Below are 24653 nucleotides of genomic sequence, written 5' to 3'. Positions count from 1 at the left end.
CTTGTGAATAGATGCCTGATCTGTTCCTGGTGCCATCAGTGTTCTCCTGGACGTGTAGGTCACTGTACACGATGTTGTGGTGTGTCACCTCTTCTTCTTGTAGGTGTGTGGACTTGTCACACATCTCTTCACCTTTTTCCAGATGTTGTTCGTGATGGCGTCGTGCCACATGACTTCTTTATTCATTCTTCTCTTCATGGCATCGTGCCACTCATTTCCCCTTCTCCTTTTCGCGACATGGTACGGTGACCTTTCTTTCTTGGTCTTGCTGACCAGGCTTCTTCAAGCAGCGTGCACTCCGCCTGTTTCCGTCTGGTCTTGTCCTGTCTTTAGGACACTGTCTTCTCTCCACTCTTCGGTGACTGGACCGATCTTCTCTCTTGCCTCCCATTACTTCTTTTCTTGTGGATTGTGCGTCCGTCTCTCCTTCCGGACATTTTCCTGATTTCTCAGGTCACGGACGTCTTCTAGTAGGACATCTTCATCCTGAATACTTTACAGAATACCTTCGCTGCACCATTCTGGCGGGTCAGCATTCCGGCGACCTGTTGGCAGGTCGGCTTTATCTTCTCCTTCACGGGCGATCATCTGGGTGATCGGCTTTTGCATTGGCGCACTTTCTTCTGCGCTCTTCTTATGCTTTGCAGGTACCAGAGGGTTACGTCACCTCTCCTTGAATCTTCTCCGGTGGGTGCACTTCTCGTGCGCGCTTCCGGTGAGGCTCTTTAGCTTCTTGGGGCGTTGACCGTGCTTGGTTTCTTTGGCTCCTTTTGGCTGCGGGGTAACTTTGCGTCACTCTTCCATTGCACGTCAGTGTGCATTGCAGTGGCAAGTTCTTGCTTCACTTGGTACCGTCATGGTACATCTTCAGTGTAGCTTTGTTCCTTGCGCTTCATTAGATTCTTTGGTGTCGTCGCTCTTCCACGTGCGTGTCGCACTTCTTCTGTTCCTTCTTCAAACACTTGGGTACTTGCCTCGCACGTCTTCTGGTGCCTTGGGTGTGGCTTCCTTACTTTCAGGTGCTGTCTTGTACCGTCCGCATCTGGGGTATACTTGCGCGCTTCCAGTAGGTCGTCCTCGAATCTTGCTGCTCGCGGTAGACGTCTTGACTCTCCCTCGCCATCCAGCGTGAGGTTCTTTGCTCTCCTGCGGTTGCGGTGAGCACCTGTGGCCACAGGGCGTCACCTCAGCAGTGATGATGGGTCTCAGTCTTTGTCCGCGTCGCTGCAGGCTTGTTCTCCCTGTAGGCTTACCCTTGTGCTGTCTTGTGCTTGTTTGCTGCTTGGATCTATTCCAGGCTGTGATTGCTGCAGGTCTGTTTTACTCTGGAGACCTTCCTTGGTTTGCCCAATGCTTGTTTGCTTCTTGTGGCTTGTTTTTTTGGTGCACTGCTCTCCATCGTCCACTAGATGGCAGTGTAGGATTTGGGTTCCCTCCAGCAGCAGCTCACATCTTCTTGGCTTTCTCTCCTGTTTGTCTTATTTTCTTTGTGCTAGGAGTCCCGGGCTTGCAGGACCTGCTGTTGCCATGGAGTGTGCAGGAGAGGAGGGGGCTGGAGTCTCTGCTGACCAGAGGCAAGTGTATCTTTTTTTCTTTCATTTTCACTTGGAGACAGTAGGCACAACTTGGGAGCTGCGCCGATTGAGAGTGGAGCCTTTGTTTTGTTCAGTTATAAACAGTGCTGGCTGCGTACAGGCTGTCCGTCCCTGCCAGCTCTCTGGTGTGTCTCCCAGTGTCCCCTGTCCTTGCGGCCACATGGGTGGCGTGTCACTGCCTTGTAGATCCTTTGCTCTGCGGGCTGATTGGGGCTCTTATCGCGGGTGGGCTCCGCGTCGTTTGCTCACGCCCGGCAGCTCCGGGATGGCTTCTTCTTGCCTCACCCCACCACTGCCGGCTCGTTCCTCACGGCGTGTGGGGCGAGGGCGGTCCACGCTACATTGGGGAAAGGCTGCAGGCGCTCTTTATGGCATTGAGCCTAGTGTCTCTCTCCGCAGCAGCCAGCTATTCCCGTTCACTCCATCCTGCCCCTCGCAGCACGCCTTATCTCCTCACAGGCTGTGCGGGAGGTGGGGTTTAGCACCACTCAACCCAGCGGTGGGTGGGCTCCGCTTGATCTATGCATGCCCAGCAGCTCACCACACGCTGCGGGCGCTTCTTCATCTTATTCACCCCCCGCCGCCACAGCTTCTCACACGCGGCGGGGGACGCAGCAGGCAGGCCGCGGGTGGGCTCCGCTGGCCGTGCTTTATTGTGTGTTCATTTCCGGCACAGCGGGTTGGCTCCGCTTGGTGTACAGTCTCACAGGGGTCACTTCTCGCTCCCGGGCTCACCTTTGGCCGACAGGCCCTCTTCTTTAGATGCGGCCAAGGCGAGTGGGCTCTGCCCGGACAGCACTCCACTCCGGTGGGGGTCCCTGCTGCTGCGGCCGACTTGGGTGGGCTCCGATCGGTCTACTTTGGGCTGGGGCACTGTTGCGGCCGGTGCAGGTGGGCTCTGTCTGGTCCGCTTATTCTCGTGGGCACTCCTGCAACACTGCAGTGCTAGAGAGGTGCAGGGTGAGCTCCCGGTCACCTTCTCATCGAAGGCTATGCCCGGGGCAAGCACACACCCCTCGGGCCTCCCGGCGGCCGGCACCACCTCGTCAGGGGGTGCCCCTCACACGGGCAGCATTCTCCCCCCTTTTAGCAGTGGCTGCGTCTCTTGGGGTTACAACCACTCCTCGTCGCCATTGTTGTGTTTTGGGCCCGGGCCCACATGCAGGTAGGAACTGGGACACGGACACTGGATTGCTGGTGGGTTAATGAGCCTCGAGCACGTGCGCTCGGCTCCTTTTATTGACTGTGTCACGTGACTCGTGACACAGTGGTGGGTGGGTGTGATCAACTAGAATGTGTCATGCAGGACACAACAGGCTTGACCATATTCCAGGGAGCACTTAGATGACCAGTTGTATTTAATGTTTAGGGTTTTTTTTTACATCAGGATAAAAATCCCTAACTCACCCTAGGTATCCTTTTATTAACAGGGTGAGCAGGAATAGTAAAAATAAGGAAGGGAGAATGCGGATGTTGTAGTCCTATGACCCTAATATTTTTGAATTTGAAAAGTTTATATAGCACTGGCTAGGCCTGAAGGTATCAGAGCGCTTTACATGAGAATGAACATTGTTTCAGAGCATAGTTACAAGTTACATGAGTTACTGGAGCGAAGTTACATACGTTAAAAACATAGATGTAAGTAAAAAAAAGCAGGCACGGGGAGAGAGATTCAGAGGAGAGAGGATAGGAGCAGGGGAGGTACACAAAGAATGAGAGGGAAAGAGGTGGGGGAAAGAAAACACAACCGGGAGACAAGGAGAAACAGTGTCCGACGTCCAGTGCGCTTTGTTCCCAGTGGAAGAGGTATCATTCCACACTTCCACTGTATGTGGTTCCCTTTGCGCTGTGGGCTCTCTCAGAGGGCTCTCTGAAACTCCAAGGTATACATACTGGATCCCTCCTCAACACGGGTAGAAGGAGTGCTTTGGCTGTGTGGCTTACCCCATCTGTAGACAAGAATTACTTATCAAGGGGCGGTGGTAGGAAGGTCTGTAGTCACACTCTGATGAAAAAAGGAGGCACTAATTGAGGTATCCACACAAAAAGCTCCTTTGGGTCGACTGACCTTTGTACACACTTTCAGTGCGCTAACCAACAGAGTACAGAAAAGCATCAGAAAACACTGGTGAATACTGAACAGCTGTACAGACAAGATCCCCCTTCCTTTGTTTGCCCTGAAAAGAAGTACGAACCTAAACGATAGGCTTGTACATACGAGCCACGGGACAGGAAACAGGACTCCAATACCACTCTATGGAATCTTCCAAAAGTCCAAGCCCACTTCCCGTGTGGTTCCTGTGGTATATGTGCCCAGACAAAGCAGTCCAAATTTGTAGAACTAGGTAGCTTTAAGCCTTGGGAACAAAGATTCTTCAGTAACTGCAATAGTGACAATCTGATCTATCTCATCACATGCCCATGCGATAACAAATATGTGGGAATGACAACAAGAAAAGTAAAACTACGCATGATGGAACATAAAAGTACTTTCAGATGCTTGTAAACGATGACAAAACTGACCAGACAATTTGTGGAAAAGGATCACAAACAGGAAGATTTTGTTTGGACTGTTTTGGAGCAACCAAGAATTTCACCACTCTGCAATGATGTGGCTAATCTACTGTTCCAAATAGAACAAAGATGGATTTTCTAACTCAAGAGCAATGTGATGGGTCTTAATGATTCTATTCCATGGATGGCACTAACCACCACCTGACGATACTGTAGGAAAATATTTCAGAAGTGCATACATATATGAGTCGGTAGGTGTGAGATGATGGGTTGGATCCAATGGTTTCTAAAAGAAACTAAATAGATAATTCAAGAAATATGCAAATACATATACACAGTCCCTCCTTTTTTCAAATAATATATGCACCGCACGTTCTATATTGTCTCTGAAATTGAATTGAGATATGTCTCTAACTTGTTATATCTAATTATTAGCAGAACCCACCATTGAATGTGGGCAAAGTAGTGAGGCAGATTTGTGGATAGATAATGGTATACTGACGAAGGAGATACTGTTCACTATGTAACTTTATTGACACACGCAAAGAGACTACATCAACAATCCAAAATATGTTTTTTGGGTGCTTTCGAGATAAAACATCAGCGTGCTCGATTTAGAATGATTTATTACATTGTGTGGAATTATAGCTGGGACACTTTCAGGGATGTCAGTAGCCCAAGATAGATAAAAGCCACTAACCTCTTCTTTAGCATCCAGCGGGGACCACAGCTTGATGAGAATCCTCCCAATTCCCCTAAATGCTACTGCCTATAGAATGATAGACACAACTAAGGACAAAAACACTGGGGGAAAAGGGAAGGGGACAAAATAACAAAAGACACTGCCGGGATTGCTCGGTCCCTAGGTCTGGTCTAGGTGCCTGTACTTTCTTTGTACGGGAGCGACTATAGAGAGACAAAAAATTGAAAAATCGGTGTAAAGGGTACAGAACACAGCATATACACACTGTAATCAAGAACCACACCCTAAACACACTTACAATGAACCCAGCAATGCTAATCCATGGGTTGCTTACCTTAAGCTGCTGTAGATCCACGAAGCCACTCAAATGAGATATTGTACTCAATGATTGTCATGGAGAACTTAGCTCAAAAAATATCTAGACCAAACGTAAATTAGCTGTTTACATCACAGCTCGGATAAAAGCCTTGGAGCAGGATTGTACCATATATCAGAACCAGCTTCCCAATATAGTACCTTGCGAACAAATAAACATTGAGGAACGAAAGAGCATCCAGTACCTAAAAAGAACTATCTTTACGTCAGCAAGCTAGACCCTAGGGCAAGAGCACCTTACCTAGAAAAGGCCCGTAATGTTTTCATACCAAGGATCCCTGTAAATACCTCTTTACAGGTCGGTAGGAAAATGCAGCAATGCTACGACGAACGTGAGGGTAAATAATACTCCTTCACTGCTCCGTAATGTTTAAGAGCGCAGCGGTGCTCACCTCTGAGGATAGGGAAGGCTGTTCTTCGTGCAGGAAGGAAAGCGTCTGCTTTCCCTGCCTCTCCGAAGGAAAATACAGAGGCCGGCTCCGTGCGGGAAGGAAAGCGTCCACGTTCCCGGTCTCTGAAAAGGACTACAATTTTACCGGCTCCTTCCTGGGGAAAAGTTGCTAAGTTATGGCCGGCCTGGGAAAAAGGAGATTCATAGCGGGCTCTGTGCGGGAAAGAAAGCGTCCGCGCTTCCCAGCGAAAACACCACAGCGGTAAGGAAAAGGCTACGTCACAAACAGGATACGGCTACGGGAAGACTGACAAGCACCCTCCAAGTCAAGAGGAGGTGCTTATAAGCAAGTTGCAGGCGTCCATTACTTTTGCGTAACCACCGGCTCCCATTGCATTCTGGGATTTGTAGTGTGGTGGTTCTTGAATCTGACACACTGGTCCCCATACACACAGGAGGACTTATAAGGGGAAAGATTACGTCCTAGAATCGCGACAGACACACTATAAGGAATATCTTTTTTGCACATCGTATGCTTATGGACACGCTTCTTTGCTAATCATAATATGAGAAGCTACAACTCCCACTAAAATCAAGGCTTGTTTTGTAGTACATAAGAAGTCAACATCCTGTTTAGCGATGTGTGGGATATTTAGTAAACGGAGCTATGATTGGATGAAGAAAACCACTGACGGAAATCACGTGACCATACGTTAACGTGACGTACGTCATGTAAATTTCCCGATGTAATGCATATCCCGCTACACATCGGTACCTCCACTTCAGCTCACTATCTTGCAAAGAGGTACCGACGGTTAGGTGAGTAAATCTGCGCTATTAGTTTATATATCTTTGACGCAAGGAAGCACCTTGTCAGCAATATATGCATCTGAGACATAAATGCGGGCTGATCTTCTACTTCTACTTTTAAGGACTAATTACAGCACATGAGATGTACCTACGACACATGCTTACGTGTTGTTTTTCGTATATCTTTTTTCTGCGCTTTTGGCTTTTTGAAAATGAGAACGCGGTGTGCTATTGTAAATAACGAATTGCTAGACCCATCTTTGTACAGCAGGGTGACCACACTTCAGAGTGACACAGTTTGATTCTGTTTTAAGTTAAATAGCTGGTGATTGTATGACATCAGCAGTAGGATTCATGATGAATGCATGTTATTGAATCTTTTTTTTTTGTAGGGCGGGGCCTCCAACCCACATGAGCTGTTGCCGAGTGAGCTGAGGTTTACCTCTTGAATGGCAATGGTAAGGCCTTTATTAACTATATAATAACTATTTTTGTGCGAACTATTGTGTAAAGCTAGCATTGTCTTGTATCAATCTCGAAATAAGCAGAAGACTATTAAAAGAGTTTTTTGTACACTTTTTCCATAGATGCGGCATAACCATCATGCCAACATCAAGAGAAGAATGTAACTACAATATCGTATGTATATTGTCCTATCTGACTAGGTCTATTGCAGTGACGACAAATATTTGTAGGTCCTGAAGAAAGCCACAGAGAATTTGTCTCCTCAGGCTAAAACATGTCGACCATGAAAGCAGTGATTAATTTCTAACTGCTTTATTTTTTTATTTGTTTTCACCTCTCTTTCACATATTTTAGGAGGAAGACTTATGAGACAGAGAATTAAAGGAGAATATACAATCTCTAGGGTTTATCCTTTTTAATGCACGATTTTCACTTTTTTTGCACTGCACACTAACGATACCCTGATAACTAACTTAGCTACACAATCATATGTATTGTTTCTTCCTTCCTTAAGAAACACAGAGAAGGTTACAACTTTTGAAATGTTGCTATCTCTGATCACAAAAGAGAGGCACTGAAGAGTTGTGTATGGACCCCAGATGATGACACTGGGCACAAAATTGTGTAGTGATTGGGTACCATTGATCCTGAAGTGATTCAGAATACTTTTATCTTTTTCTTTCTTCTTTTCTCAGAATATTGATATGAGCACAGTGTCTGTATGAACTGTGGCAACCTTAAATATCTGCAGGTTTTAACTAGTCTGGTAGGTTCCTTTGGTTGTTTAAACATATAATTCTATGTCAGGACCGGATGCTCTGATTATGCTTCTCTTTCTTCACTTTAATTAAACAATTTCTCCACAGCAGCGAAAAATCAAACAACAATATTTCCTTTCCATGGAATATTCAGATATAGCAGTTCAAACAGGATCCAAAACGCTTTGAACGTACTACAACTCCCATGAGTCCATCACATAACACCAGGTCAGAGTCCTTTCTCCATGTCTGTATGCACTAGAAAGGTCCATCACATAAGCTGTCCTTCCTCTTTCGTCCCTGCTCCACAGCAACAGATAAGTCTCCTTTCTTGTTTAGCTTGTCTCAGGGTTTTTCGATATTTATTACTATTGAAGTGCCCATTATGAATTATGTGATGTTGTGGCGGGTCTCTACCTCGCCTTGTGGGGGATTCTGGTAGGCTGTGGGGAGTTCTGTCCCTTTTATTTCTACAGGTCCCCCTGCCGCGGGAGCTCTGCTCCTTTCGCGCCTGCCCAGCGAGTGCGGCCCTTATCAGTGCCGCTAGGGGGAGCTCTCGGGTCTCGTTGGTCTCTGCGGCGCGTCTCCTCAGAACGAGAGAGACGCGTTGAGAGAGAAACAGCGAGAGACGCACGAGGAGCTTTGTCCCCCGCCGCCAAACCCGAACGCCCCTGAGGGGGTCAGTAATTCCCGCATTTGTGTTGTTGAATGCCCCGGCGGGGGTCCGTATTGTGGTAACACCGTGCTGAACATCCCCTTCGGGCAAGTTGGTCCTACGCTGTTTTTAGCGCGCCGGTTTGCAGTTGGCGCCCTGTCAGGCTCTGTCTGAGGACACGCGCATGGGGGCCCGGACAGCCCACACGCTGGGGTTTCACCCCGCCCCTCCCATATCTCAGTCTACCAGTCTGCCCACATTACTAAGGGTTTAACCTTTGGTGCCCCGTTTTTTCAGTGCTTTTTAGGAGTGAGCCCTGGTGTGTAGGCAGGGGCCTGGCTTTGGTATTGGTGGCTGAGGAAGGAGGTGTTGCCTCGTATTTTGAGCTGTAGGGTGGCCTCCTACAGGTATCAACAGGCAAGGATGAGTGCAGATGATTATTATGAGGAAGAACAGCAGTACATTCCTCTGGATGATCAGTTTTTTCAGGTTGTCGACAAATCAATTTTTAAGTGTGTGAATGATGTGGTCACACCCATGGAAGAGCGTCTGACGAACCGCATCATTGCTGAATGCGCCAAGTTGGCCTAGGGGCACTTGGACTCCCCTAGTCCTGCCCCTACCTTACCACAGGGGGAGGGTCCCCCAGTACCTAAGAAGGGACATGTGGAGGAGGGCCCGGGGGGGTCCCAGAGGGTGGATTTGGACGCTTTCGACTGCCTCAGGGATGCCTTTGCTGCTAAGCCGTCCAGTCTGCCCCCGGGGCCTTCTCCGACCCCGACTCCCGCGGAGTCCGTTGGGCCGGCCTCACCATCTTTTGATGGGGGATTCTCCGGCAGACTCGGATGACGACGATGGGTCTTCGCGGTCTTGATGACCGTCCAGTTCAGCAGCCGACTTGCTCCAGGACGCCTCGGCATGCTTAACCCGGATGACATAGTTCATCCGAGGCCGGCTGCTTGGGTGCCTGGGGACAAGGTGGCCAAGTTTGTGGCGGGTAGCCTCCCTAAGCCCCTGGAGAAGGAAGCAAGGGGTTGACTGCGGGCTGAGTGTCCTAGATCCACTTTGGAAGGGAAGGTGGCCTGCACACCGGAGCTTGACTCCAAGATGGCCTCCTTCCTGGCCAAGTGCATGAAGGATCCCCGCAAGGGTATAGATCGGTCCTGGCGATCCTGCCAGCACAAGCTCCTTGACACAGTGGGGCCCATGATGAAAATATTGAATATGGCAGAGGAAGCGAAGATTTTGGGCTCCGTCATATCCCCAGACGTCCTCTCGAATTGGGCACAGCGGGCGATTATCTCACTAGGTAACGCCAACTGTGCCCTCTCGACTGAACAGCGGCGTTCGCTCCTCATTAAGCTGGACCCCAAGTTGGGCGACCTGGCTTCGCCGAAGGCCGGGGCGGTTGCACAGAGGGGCGTCTTTGGAGACCCCTTCGTGAAGGAGTTGAGCAAGTTTGTGGCCACCTTCACAAGTTTGGACAAGGCCCAGTCCAACATAAAAAGGGTCTTTCAAAACCGTTTTTTCAACGGGCCGGTCGTGGCCAACAATCCAATCCCGGTAAGGGACAAGGCTCCGGGCGGGCAGTACAATACTTCCGCCAACTTCTACAACTTCTATCCAACGAGGGGACAGAAGTTCCGTGGCCATGGAGGATACCGAACCAACGCAGGCGGACCTACAACCAGCGGTAAGTCCGATACCTCATCCTCAAGTCTCTATTGGACGTCGGCTAGAGTTGTTTCAGGAGCCCTGGCGGGCAATAACATTCGATGCCTGGGTTTTGCAAACAATCCGGGGGTTTCACATCGAGTTTTTTGATGCCCCGTACCAACGAGGGCTTCTCCTGCCTATCTCATTCTCAGAGGCGGACGCCAGTCTGGTAGACGAGGAGGTCTCCGAGCTGCTGCGCAAAGGGGCCATCTGTCGGTCGGTTCTGCATCCCCAGGGGTTTTTGAGCAATATCTTCCTTGTGGAGAAGACCGACGGGGGGCGGCGCCAGGTGATCAACTTGAAAGAGTTCAACGGATGGTTGGTGTACCGGCATTTCAAAATGGAGGGGATTCACCTCCTCCGGGGTGTGCTTCTGCCGAGCGACGGGATGGCGAGATTAGATCTCAAGGACGCGTATCTGGTAATACCTATCCACCCGCCTCAATGCCGTTTTCTGCAGTTCCAATGGCGGCGGCAGATTTACGAGTTCACCGCCCTTCGGTTCGGGCTGTCTTCAGCACCCTGGTGCTTCACAAAGGTCCTCCATCCGGCGGTGGGGTTTCTGCAGGGCCAGGGAATTTGGATGCTCGTTTATTTGGACGACATCCTTCTGATGACTCAGTCCCCTCAGACTTTGTCCGCTCAGGTTCAGCAGAAGGTGTCGCTTTTACAGGATCTGGGATTTGTTATCAACGGGCACAAATCAGTTCTCTCCCCGACGAAATCCATTGTTTTCCTAGGCTTTGTGGTGGACTCGGTCAACAAATCATTAAGCCTTCCCCAGTGTAAGATGACCAGGATCCGACATCTCCTACGTCAGACTGTGTCCAGGACTCACATCTCTCTCCGTCAGATTGCCCTAGTGGTAGGGCTGTTGTCATCATCCATTCAGGCAATCTTTCCGGGACCCCTGCACTATCGTGCACTGCAGCGTTTGAAGGCGCACCATCTCCGAAAGGAATTGTCTTACGACCAGTTGGTCCCCTTATCTGCTGAGGTCAAGGAAGAAATGTCATGGTGGCTCACCCACATGGACGCCTGGAATGGCAGGGCCATCTTTGGGGCAGCCCCCGACATTGTCATAGAATTGGATGCCAGCAGGTCGGGCTTGGGGGCCCGCTGCGGCGATTTCTCTACTGGAGGCGCTTGGTCATTGGACGAGCAGGGGCAGCACATCAATTGCCTAGAGTTGTTAGTAGGCTCTTTTGCAGTCCGATGCTGGACCAGGGGCAGGATTCGCTTGTGCGTCCTGTTGAAGATGGACAATGTGTCCGCGGTGCGTTATATCAACCACCTAGGGGGCTCCCGGTCCAAAGCTCTGGCGGACTTGGCAAAGAATTCTGGGGGTTCTGCTTGGCCCATCATGTGTCAGTGATGGTGGAATATTTGCCGGGCCAAGCCAATCAGGTTGCGGACTGGCACTCCTGGTACCTGAAGGATTCCAGTTAGTGGAAGCTGGATGTCTGGGTCTTTCGGTGGTTTTCCGGCCTCTGGGGCCCTTTTTCAGTGGATCTATTCGGGTCGCGCTTGGACCACCAACTCCCAAGGTTTTACAGTTGGAGGCCGGATCCACTGGCACATTCAATGGATGCTTTTCTGCAGGACTGGAGTCAGGAGCAGGGTTACGCGTTTCCACTGTTCTCCAAGATTGTCCGCCTGGCGTCTCAGGTCCGTCGCCAGAAGGCGGAAGTGGTGTTGGTTACACCACTTTGGAGGTACCAAGTGTGGTCTGGAACTTTCTTGGGATTCTCCAATACTACTCCCCCTCTTTCCTCTTCTTCTTCAGAATCCGGAGGGAGACCTGCATCACCTGGTGGGTCAGGGCTCTCTCTTTCTAATGGCCTGGCGCCTTTCCAGTGATGTTGGTCGCTCCGAGGTCTTTCGGGATCAGCTGAATCTCTTTTATCTAAAGCATTGGCAGCCAGCACCTCAAAGCGTTATCGGTCCGCCTGGACGAAATGGCTACGTTGGTGTCTTCAACGTGACTTGGATCCCGTGGTCACGGGAATTGTTCCCATCTTGAATTTCTTGGCTGAATTGGCAACAAACGGTTGAGCATACCGCACTATCAACGCTATGCATTCCTCTATTTCGGCGGGTCATGAACCGGTTGATGGCACTCCGGTTGGAGAACATCCGTTCATGTGCCAGCTTTTGAGGGGTATTCGTTTGTCCTTGCCCCGGGATCCGAGGTACTCAGTCCTGTGGGACGTGAATGTTGTGCTCAATTTATTCTTGTCCTGGCAGTCTAACAGGTATCTCTCCTTGAAGGAGCTGTCGGCTAAACTGGTCATGTTGTTGTCTCTGGTTTCTTGCCATAGGGTGTCAGACGTGCGTGCTCTTGATGTTTCGGCACGTGTTTTTCCCCCAGAGGGGGTGACCTTTACGATTGGTCGACGGACGAAGTCTGCTTCTAGGATGGTCTCCTATCCAACCTTTCTGGAAATGCCAAAAATCTGTGTGGTGCAGTGTCTCAAGGCTTATGAGGACTTTACTCTAGATCTCCGCCCTCCGGGTGAACAACAACTCTTGATTGCTTTAAAGAAACCGCACAAGGCTGTCTCTTCCCCCACCATTGCAAGGTGGGTGCGCTGGATCATGCAGGAAGCGGGTATTTACGCAAAAAAGTTTGGAGATCATTCTGCCAGGGGTGCCATGGTATCGAAGGCTTTTTCTCTGGGTGCTCGCCTGGAAGATCTTATGTGAGCAGCAGATTGGTCCTCAGAGTCCACTTTTAAACAGGTCTACTTCAAACCAGTGGTGGATGTTGCACTTTTGGTGGTGAGTAAGCTTTAAACTAGCATAATCAGAGCCTCCGGTCCTGACATAGAATCGAAATGTGCCTAGCTATGTAACAGTAAGTTTTAATTCTATTAAGGACACGGAAGCGAGGATTATCCCTCCTGCGGCACTGTGTGCGAACCCGACCGTATGGCGAGTAAGTAAACGTTTTTCCATTAAGTTGTTATGTGGATGCGACTGCTTGCCTGCCTGCTTCATTGTTGGATGGATTTGAATCTCTCACAAGCTTTACACCGATATATTGTGTTTTGGTCATGATGGTGCCAAACAAGATCCGTGACTTCAAAGCGTTCGCCCGAAGAAAGAGGCGGGACATCTTATGTGATGGACCTTTCTAGTGCATACAGACATGGAGAAAGGACTGTGATCTGGTGTTATGTGATGGACTCAGGGGATTTTTAGTCTGTTCAAAGCGTTTTGGATCCTGTTTGAACTGTTGTATCTGAATATTCCATGGAAAGGAAATATTGTTGTTTGATTTTTCGCTGCTGTGGAGAAATTGTTTAATTAAAGTGAAGAAAGATAAGTATAATCCTCACCTCCGTGTCCTTAAAAGAATTGAAACTAACAGTTACATAGCTAGGCAAATTTCGATTCATCAGCGCATAGATGCATTGCATCAAAGATCAGTTGTTGTTTTTCTTTTTTTTTACTAGATAAGAAATTGGTTTACTTTAAAGAACAAAATCATTACTTGTTAGGGACTCCAAAGGTTCATTCCTATAAAAGATTCCATTTGAACAACCCTTTAGCATCCCTAGCAGCCCAACACAGGCACTGGGATTCTGATTTGGCTCAGATCATGCAGCAACTGTTCTGCCTCTAGGCTGCTGCTGAAATACAAATTGAGAATGCCTGGCACCTTTGGTAAAGCCAATTGACCTGGCGTATAGCTAAAAAGACAAGCCAGACCTAATTGCGTTGATAATGTTAATCTAGGATGTAATCCTGTAGGCCCAGCAAAAATGGAGAAGAATAACTGACAAGTCCTTGGTAGAGTAGAAGGTAAAGTGGATAGTGGTGGTAAAAGGGGGCCCTAGGGAGTCAGCAGAGATCTCAGGAGCAGTGAGGTGATAAAACAATACAGCATGATGTGAGAGGGTTGTTGCTGAGCAGGGAGGTGGAGTTATCCACTTGAGGGAGGAGCTGCAACAGGCATGTGGTAATAGAAGGATCAGGCATTTTGTTTAGAGGGGGGTCATATACACAAGTGGCACGGGAAGACAAAAAAATCAGAAACGAGGGGAAATGAAAATCAGGTCTGGTTGGGGATAGAAGGACTAACTGTATGGAAGGAATCAGGGATAGAACACAAGTGGTTAAAGGTTTGGAGGGCTGGGCACCAGTGTGGTGAATCATACACACGTGTGTGGAAGTTTAAAACTGAATATGATGAAAGGCAAGGGGCTACCACACATGGGGCTATAAAACAGAAGACAGTATGGAGACCTGGCCATGAGTCATTCCCTAATTAGAAATGCAAATATGACTATTTAATGTTCCTCATAACACTAAGGGGGAGTGAGAAGCAAGAGATGCTCTCATCTTCCCAATCTATACAAATCCTATCAAAATGAGAAGGTTATCCTACCTTATAATTCGCCTGAAGGGTGGTTTAATGTGGGACCCTAGGAATCATTTGGATAATTTATAAGGACCATCACCCACAGGTACTACCTTTGGCATACTTCATCATCAGATCCTCACCCATGACACCTAGCGAGAGTGTGTGGGCTCAGCGCACTTTGTAAGTGAAGCACTTGTTCTAAAGGGATCTACAGTTAAAATTGCTTGCAGGTTCCCCAATCTATTCTTTAATGGTAGTACCCGAGGCAAAATTAAAAAGAGGTTTGTAAAGTAACATTCTTAGTATATATTATGACCCAAATATTACAGGTCTACATGTTCCAGCCTTACTCAATGTCCATTGGGGTCATTGGGTTTTTTCAGGACCACTATTATCTACAATCTCTGATTATCAATGGTAATTAACCAATCTACCATGCAGTAGAATGGTGCGAAAATATCACACGTCAGAAACATGCACGTATGTGCAAACCAACCATAAACTGGATTTTCTCTATGTTTGTTCTGCCCAGTTATATTTTAAGACTCCCTAGGGACTCGGGATGAGAGCAGTCCCTGTAGTTACAAATTCATCAAGAGTCCACGCCCTGAGTGATACCTATGGTGTTCAGGGGATGTACAAGGTCGGCTAATCCTCTAATGTTCATAGGATTTATTTAATTTTCCCACAAAAATTAAAAATATGATGTTAATAATCTTAATATCTAAAAAACATTAGCGTGGTAGACAAGTGGATAATAATATGTGATGGTGTAAGATTAGAGCAGTGGCACTATCAAACTAGATCACAGCACTTTTAATTATGTACCAATTTATCCCCAGAAAAATTCTGTTCGGTAACTCTGTAGTGGAAATTAAATTCACTAAAGTTATGGTAATGTTATTCCCGTTGTATAGCATTCCATTAAAAAGTTTCACTGAAGTTCAAATGATGTCCTGGTCGGAGCAGTTACTATACTATCACAAATGTGCCTGCAACAACTTTCTACTGTTACAACACAACTTTGATAAATAAATTAGGCCTAAAAGATAACATAAATGCCAACAAGCTATTTTATCCCATTTAGGGTGAATGTAAAACTGACCATTTTGAAACCTACGCCGTAGTTCCCCCCAGAGCAAATTTTAAAATGTGTGCTCGTACATACGCATTGCTCGTCACTTTTTAAGTCTGGCCTTTGAGGCAGCTTAAGCTGTCTAACTAGACGATTGTCTTTCCACAAGCATTAAACACAACATACATGCAGAAGTGTGTTTGGTTAACTGGCATCCTAGAATTGGTCGAAAATACGTCATTCGCATTTTGCTTCCATCAACAATAGTACACACTTTGGGGCAATGGATTAGCCCACTTTTCCCATCGACTGCTTACAGTTTGAGTGACTGCACAAAACTTGTACACATTGTTCACATACACCTACAAATCGTTCCTTTCTCTTTATTACAAAATGCACGTTTTTATTGTATTTTGTTTTTATATTTATTTTACATATCAGCTATTAACTTTCTATGTAGTTTTGGTGCCAAGTTGAGTGGTGATTTATTTTTCTGACTCTTTTTTTATTCTTTGAAGTTGTTTTTATAAAGTGCTATTGTAAAATAGCAGCTGCCGGGGACCTGGGCGCTTGGTTAGGTGGGGGTTTGTTCTGTCTCCTTCGTAAGTAATAACAATAAAATGCATTGCACAGCTGAAAGATGTGTTATCAAAAAACATATCACTAGCAAGACAGCCATATGTGACTTGTTGATGAAAGCATATGGTGGCGACATGTTTTCTTTGGTCTTAATTTTTTTGGCAAATTTTTGTCAAAATTGTTTAGGATCAATGTATTCAAGGCCGGACATATTGATTTTGCCGATGCTTGTTGAAAAAGGTGCAAACATCGAGTGCCTTCTAACAGTTTGAGAGAATGCCATGTCTGGTTTATTCCTTGACATCCCGGTTGCATTATATTCTCATCACTGTACAAGGAAACGGCTGCTCCCTCTCTGCAACTTATCGCTGGGGTCCATCACTGAGGACCTGTCAGGAAAACACAGCAGAGAACTGCAGTAATTGTAATAAAGATGACTTGTCAGAAAAATCAACTTAAATCTGACAGCACACCTCGCATTTCTGGAGCCGCCAGAACAGCACCAAATCTCGCCGCGCAGCACAGTTCCCAGGGAAATTATGTGATGTTTTTTGTGAAATCATTCTGACACATGGCACGCTTCAGATATTCAGCGACAACGTATGCTGTGCATCGCTGGTTCAGTTCATCTTGACAGAACCCAATTCCTTTAGGCCATGTTTCAAATCACACATTGTGAAACTACTGACACATAAGAATAAAAACAATACAAAACCTAGGCACTAAGACAGTCAGACACTTCAAGACTAGTGGTTACTAGTCAGGGGCTTACAGGTTTACAACACAAGTAATTAAGGTGCGAAAAAGTTGAATATTTTAGGTTACTTAACTGAAAATGCTGTTTTTGGCATAACTGCCTAGATGGTATTCTCTTCAAGGTCAAGCAATGTAGAATAGATGGATCCCTCTTCAATAAACACAATACGAATATGTTTGAAAATATATACTAAGCTGTTTGAAAATAATAAAGAATACAAGAAACAATAACTTTCTAATTTATATTAACCCTTTAGCTGCTAGGCCTTCCCCACTCCCTGTGCTAAGCCTTTTTTTGGCTATTTGGGGTAGTTTGCGCTTAGGCCCCTGTAACAATTTGTCCACATAGAGTATCTACGCCAAATTTGCGCCATTTTCTTCCAACATCATAGGGGTCCTAAAGGTACCCAGGGTTTGTGGATTACCCTGGAGGGGACTCTGAAATTAGCAAAAATACAGCTTTTTGTTTTTCAAATGGGGAAAAAGTGTTGCAGAAAAAAGCGTCTGGTTTTTCTCATGCAAATGGCATCAAAAAAGGGTGTGTGGTGCTGAAATCATCATCTTCACAAGCAGACATTTGTCAGAAAACCAAACTTTTTTACACAGTTTTGGCATTTTGCTATTTTTGCTACTTGTTGTGAAATAGGTGTGAATAGGTGTGAAAGCAATAGTGGATACTGGAAAGCTATACATTTCTGAAAAGTAGACGGAATTTGGAATTCAGAAAGGGGTCATTTGTGTAGATCCTTCAGGTTTCTTTTTTTACAGGAACTAACAGTTAAAATCAGAAATATTGAAAATGAGATAAGAAAAACAGCCATTTGTGCCAACGTTTTCACCTGTAACTTCTTTGAAGCATGACAGATATTTGAAAGCAATATACTGTCACATCCACTAGACGCTTCTGGTTGGGAGGATATATAGGACTTGTAGGTTCACCAAGAACCTGAGGAACCTAGAGCCAATAACTGAGTAGCAGTGTTTTTTCATTGTGTACTGGGTATAGAGCAATGAATTAGATAAAATATAAAGAGTAACCTGGGTAGCAGAGCTCCACTCCGCCTTCGGAGTGTGTGGAATTTTGCCTACTCCACGCTCCACGAAGTAGGTGGAGTAGGCAAAACTCCGCACACTCTGAGGCGGAGCGGAGTTGGCCAGCCTCCGCCTCCCTCCCGCCCTATTAACAATTAAATTACAAGCTTTAAAACCAATTTAAAAGTAAGGAAAATGGCTTACCTTAGCTGCGGCGTCCTGGGGCTTCCTCTTCCTCCTTCATCGCGACTTCTTCATCAAAACTACGCATGCGCGGGCCCTCGCATGGTCACTTTTGATTCAAAACTGCACATGCATGGTCCAGCGCATGCACTGTTATGATGAAAAAGTTGCAATGAATGAGAAAGAGGGAGCCCCGGGACGCCACAGCTAAGGTAAGCTGTTTTCCTTACTTTTAAATTTGTTTTAGAGCTTGTAATTTAATTGTTAATAGGGTGGGAAGGAGGGGGTGGCACGTAGTGGGGCTAATCGGAGTGTGTGGAGTTTGTTTTCCACCCGTGGCACTCCGCTTAGCCCCACTATGCACACTACGCCCACCCTTAATAAAGAGTGAAACATAGGTATCAAAGACACCCATGTATTTCCGAAATGGGAACAAAATATAGGATTTAGAAACAGTAGCTATATGCACATCTCCGAAATTGTGGTTAACCATACTAGCCAGTGAATTGTAGGACATTTTTCAAAGTGACTTCTTTTTACATATTGTCTTACATTAAGGAGGCAGAAATGCATGCAAAGTCAATAGGTAATAACAGTTGCATTACAATTCTGAGTTCCAATAAGTCTCCCGATAAAAATTGTACCTTACTTGTGTGGGTAGTCCTAGTGCCCACGGCACAAAACGGAACAAAACGCAATGTGGACACACCACATTTTTACAGAGAAAACGGACCCTTTTTCCTAACTGTGGATTTTGAACCCTAGCTTTGCCGGCACCTAGGGAAACCTAGCAAACCTATACATTTTTTTAAACTAGAAACCCAGGGAAATCCAGGAGGGGATGACTTATGCTGCACTCACCAGGTACTGTTACCCAGAAACCCCTGCAAACCTCAAAATTTGTAAAAAAAAACACATTTTCCTCACATTCCTGTGATGGAAAGATCTAGAATCTGTGTGGATCCACAAAATTCCACCCACCCTGTGTTCCCCAAAGTCTTCTGATAAAAATGATACTTCTCTTGTGTGGGTAGGCCTAGTGCCTGTGACATGAAATGACCCAAAACGCAATGTGGACACACCACATTTTTACAGTGAAAAGTGACTCTTTTATCGCAAAGTGCCTAGCTGTGGATTTTGCACCCTAGCTCTGCCGTCACCTAGGGAACTGTTAGATTTCGGGGTCTCTGGTTGGCACAGGTGAGTACTTGTGACAAGCAGGGACCCTCTACTCTAGTCAGAGCAAGTGACTTACTCCTAAAAATAACCCCTGCTCACCCTCTAGGTAGTGTGGCGCGAGCAGACAAGAATAAACTTCAGGGCGTTCAATGGTTAAGCATTTATGATCACACACAGCAATAAAGAAATACACCACAAATAGACACCAGTCTAGGAGTTGTCTAAATATAAGATATTTCATATAAGTATTAAAAGTATTAAAGCAGGCTTAGGACAAGACCAATATAATGTTTCGATTGGCCACAATACTGAGTTTGGATTAAAGAGTCTTTACAAATGTGTGTCTTTCTGTTCCCTGCGCTTCGCACTGGCTGTGCGACTCGTTCGTTGAAGTTCATACTTTAAAAATGAGTTACCTAAACGTTGCAGACCATGCGGTCCGATGCGCACACAGACTCAGTTCGAGTCATACAGTACCTTGAGAATCGTAGCCGCTAACACGCGGAATATGTGTGCAGGTAAAGGCGGGCCCGGGATGTATCGGCAGCTTCCTTTGTTGGGTCCGGCTCGTACAGGCGTCGTGGTACGAGGCGTAGGAGCGGGACTCTGGGAGGCGAGGCGGTCAGGGCCTCCAGGCGTTCACGGTGCGATGTGGTCACTTTGGGGTGCGGCGTATGAGCCGATCCTCTCGTTGAAGCTGTGGACGGGCTGTGGGCCGGGTGGCACGGAGCGGCCAGTACGGGGCGTACAGACAGGCTCTTTCGCGAGGCGCGGTCCCCAAGTGGCAAAGCGTTGGTGCAGTGCGGTCCGGGCGTATGGACCGTACGGGACTGCGCTGGGCTTTCGAGATTACCTCTGGTGGCGGGGGCTGCGAATGCACAGTGCCGCTTGGCGGGAATCAGGGGGCAGGGTGCGGGCGGCCCAAGCAGGACGGGACAGACACGACTCAGCGGAGTGGAGTCCCAGTGGCGTGGCGGCAAGACACAGACTGCACACTCGGGGGGAAGAGGCGCAATCGGGGTCACAGCTTCCAGCGGCACAGATAAGGGTCCAGCACACCTCCAGGAGCTCGTCAGGAAAGGCGGCGAGAGTCCAATGATCCCGATACTCTGTCCAGGGGGCAAGCTCGCTTCCAAGCCCTTGGAGATCGTTTTGAAGCACAAGTTCTTTTTAGTAAAATAAAAAAAGTCTTTTGTAGATTCCTTCTCTCCTTTGGTAGCAAGGCAACCACTGCAGGCCAATCCCCCAGGACAGGGACAGTATTCCTCCTTCAGCTTTCCCGGTTCCTCCTCCTCAGGCAGAGACTTCTTCTTGGTTCAAAAGCAGGATCTGATTTCTTAGGAGCAGGGTCCCTTCTTTTATACACAAAATCCTTTGTTCTTGCAGGCCTGGGGGGCCTTTGCCTAATCCAGTCCAGTCCCTGAGCACTTTGTTTTGCAGACTCTGGCTTCTCCTTTCAGTGAGCAGGGGAGAGACATCAGACGCTCCGCAGGAGGTGAAGCCAGCATTGTGGCGACAAGTACAGTCCAGGAGTACTCTGTTGACAGTCTTCCACTCTCTCTTCACAAGGTGCAGGGCAGAGCCATCAGCCGCTCCCCAGGGGGCGGAGCCAGCATTGTGGTGGCAGAGCACAGCCCTATTCAGAGTCAAGGGGCACTCCCCCCACCCATCCTGGTGTAATCTCTCTATTCGCCACCTGTCAGCCCCAGCCCTGTCACACACAGAAACCAGACAGCAGATACACGTTTCGTTACAAAAACTTTATTCGATTCAGAAAAGAAGAATCATAAAAGTCAAACAATTACATATACAAACATAGTTTGAAATTCATTTTTAAAAGACAATTTTACAATTATGACATTAAACTAATAAGATACATTAGATAAAATGATCAGAGTTAAAACCCGTAACTTTTGCTTTCAATCTGATTAGGGTAAATCATAGATTCTTCATTCCAGGCTATACATTCAAGGGCAGGGAAAAAGAAAATCATGATACAGCAATATACATGGGCAAACAAACAGGATTTTGGGGCCAGATTTAACCATACCGTTTTCTAATCAAGAGTGACACTCGTATAAAGTTTAACATCGCACAACAGACACTAGATGAAGACAAAGATAACAAATGGTCATAACCCTCCTTGTAATGACATGGTTGCATTTCCTTAAGGGTCAGTTTGATAAACCTAGTCCTCGGATCCTTATAAAGGGAACAGAAGAGAACAACATGCATCGTGCTTTGACTGTCTTTGTTGTTACAAGGACAGGGGGGCAGTCTCTCACACCAACCCCCCTGTTTAGGGAACACAAAAAGAAAATGCAAGATGTGTAACCTGAACCTTGTCAAGTAGAATCGCCATTGCACATGATTTGTAAAGGTTAAATAAAACCGATGCTGTAAAGTAACCTTAGGAACGTAAGGGCTGACCGGAGAGTATGCAAATGAGGATTTCCCGTAGCTTGATTTAATAACAGCTTTAACATCTCCCTGTATGTTTTCGGGGTTGTCAAAGATGTCACCCAGACCTAATTTATGGAGCGTTTCATTAACATAAGATAGCCAGGGGATCTGTTTCATATTTGCCAGTTTTAAACAGTCCCGGAGGATATCTCTGGAGAGCTGTAAGTCCTCTGAAAGCCATATTTTGCCCCATAATAACAAAGGGGAAAGGCGAATGGTGTCACTCACGTAACTCAGGCCTATCTCATTGTGGGCAAATCTGTTTGAAGAACTTGATGGAATTGCCAATACACGCTTTAGAAATTTGTTCTCCATAATTTGTATCGTGTCAGGGCTTTTGGTCCCCCAAACCCCTGCCCCATAGGTGGCTACCGACAAACATTTTGCTTTGTACAGGGTTTTTTAGATGTGTAACAGGTGTTTGACCTAGTTTGCCACAGAAACGAAACAGACCTTCAATAGAGCGACTAGCACTCAAGACACGAGTCTTCATTAACGGGGCCCAGCTTAATTTGTTATTGAAAAGGTTTCCCAGGTAGTTGAAGTTTTCAACCTTTTCAATGGTGGATTTATTTACTACAAACTTTCTGGTTTTGGTGCCCTTTGGGCCACAGACCATAGCAAAGGATTTGGTGAAATTTACCTTCAGGTCTAGGTCCAACATGAAGTTGTGGAAGGCATCAAGGCAGTGCTGCATGCTGTTTCCTGTGAGTGTCATTAGTACCGTGTCGTCGGCGTAGGAGAGCATTGGTATGCTCCTGCCGTTGACCTTTGGGAAATCATGGCAGTGGTCCAACAGGTATTTTTCCAGGCCATTGGTGTACACGAGAAACAAAAACGGGGCTAATATGCATCCTTGTCGGACGCCCTCAGTTGAAAGGATAGACTTGGTTTTCTCTCCCCCTGGCCCGAACCTTATGGCTACAGTGGTTGATTCGTGGAGTCTACGGAGCAAGGTGACCAGAGGTTCCTCGAATCCCATATCCTCCATCATTTGCCACAGCTTGCTCCGACACACAGTGTCAAATGCACTTGAGAGATCCATGAAGGCAAGATGGATGGAAGAATTTCTTGCCTTCATGTATTTCCCTATGATCAGGGCCAAGTTCAGGCACTGCTCGACGGTACCTTTGCCTTTTCTGAACCCATATTGTGAGTTCACAATAAGGCCCACCGAGTCTGCCCATGTTTCCAGTCTGGCTAAGATGACCCTACCCAATATCTTGCATGATGCATCAATTAATGAGATTGGGCGATAGCATCGGGGATCAGATCTATCGCCCTTCTTGAAAATTGGCACCACTACTGCCTCCTTCCATGATGCCGGAATACGGCCAATAACAGCTGCTCTAAATACATTTAACAACAAGGGGGCCCAGACCTTAACGTTATGCTTAAAAAAGTCCAGAGGCACTAAATCAGGGCCGGGTGCTTTTAATGGTATGCCTTTCGATAGGGCATCTTCCACTTCTTGCAGGGTAAGCGATAAGCTCAAGGACAAAGAGGATTGAGAGACCACCAATTCCCTAGCGTCTCCTGGTGATGGGTCATTGGATAGAATTCCATGTGGGTTAAAAATGTTCCCAAAATGTGATTCCCATGTTTCGCATGCAATCTGCATCACAATATTGTCTCTGCCATTACTTGTAAAAAGGGGGCGGTTAATAACTTCCCAAAAAAGCCTGCTGTCCTTCAATTCCGAGGCCTTTTCTAGGTCTTCCCAGGCTAGGTTTTTTAAGTCCAGCTTCCTTATTCTTATGGCTTCTTTATAGGCCAGTCTAGATGCTCTAACCAGCTCTGTGTCCCTAGATTTTTGTTTTAGTGCCGCTTTCAAGGATCTGTGTGTTGCCGAGCATGCGGCATCAAACCATCTGGGACCTGACCTTTTATTTTTCCCAGTTGGTGTTATGAGGCGTTCGGCTACATGCCCACATAAGGATTCAAAATTCCCTATAATCTTTTCGGGGTTAGCTGTGGGTGTTAGACATGCCTCATATTCGGAGCTATATCCATTTAGGATCTCTGCCTGAAGACCTACTGCATCTATTTTGCCCCATTTGAGGGTGATTCCTTGGTTCCTGTTATACTTTATAGGTTGCTCCCAGACAGAATGTTTGGGTTTAACAGGACAAAGCAGGGATAAGATTAGAGGGTTGTGGTCACTGGCAGCATTAGCGGTTACTTCCAATTTATCAACATAATGAAAATACCCACTAGAAACAATTGCAAAGTCAATAAAACTCATCATGCCTCTACTTCCCTGAAAAGTTGGTATCGGAGCCGAATTTGGACCAACCCAGGGTTCCACTATGCATAGATCATTTAGTATAATGATATTATTTAAAGCGTCCCCCTGGGGTGTATGTTTGGGGATGATCTTGGGAGTCTCTCAAACCACACACCTTTGAGTCCCCATGGGTGCATAACGAACAGTTAAAGTCTCCCACCCAGATGACAAAAAGTAGGGGTTGCTCGTGGCGTGCCCTGGCTATGGCCTCCTCCAATTTCGACATTACAGTTGTCTCATTATTATCAAAGATGTTATAATACCAGTTAATCAATAACAATGGTTCAGGGAAGAATTTGACCAACAATAGCACTTGGAACCATGGGGTGTCAGCTATCTTAGTGGTTGCAGATTTACATAGTTTTAACGAGATTGCTGTCATTAGACCACCTTTTGCCCTACCCGGTTGTGATGGTATCGCTAGGGTATTAAAGGCTTGGAAACCCTCAATGTTCTGAGTGGATCGACTCCAAGTTTCCTGGAGGCACAGAATGTCACAGGCACCCACAAAGTCTAACCATGCCTCATCCTTCAATCTTGAGGCAAGCCCAGCAATGTTCCAGGAAATTAGGCTCATCCTTAGTTCACTTTGGTTCTTTCTGGCAGGTTCAGGTAATACTTCCAAGTTTTGCCTTGAGGTGATTAGGCTTAGTTCGCTTTCCTTGATATGGCCAGCCTCTGGGGCTTGGGGGTTGGAAGTACGATCGTCACCAACGGAAACATTCTCCCGTAAGTTATCGTTACGACT

Source organism: Lissotriton vulgaris, chromosome 4_1 (genome assembly GCF_964263255.1).
Source record: "Lissotriton vulgaris chromosome 4_1, aLisVul1.2, whole genome shotgun sequence".
Taxonomy (NCBI): domain Eukaryota; kingdom Metazoa; phylum Chordata; class Amphibia; order Caudata; family Salamandridae; genus Lissotriton; species Lissotriton vulgaris.
This window is presented reverse-complemented; position numbering follows the sequence as displayed.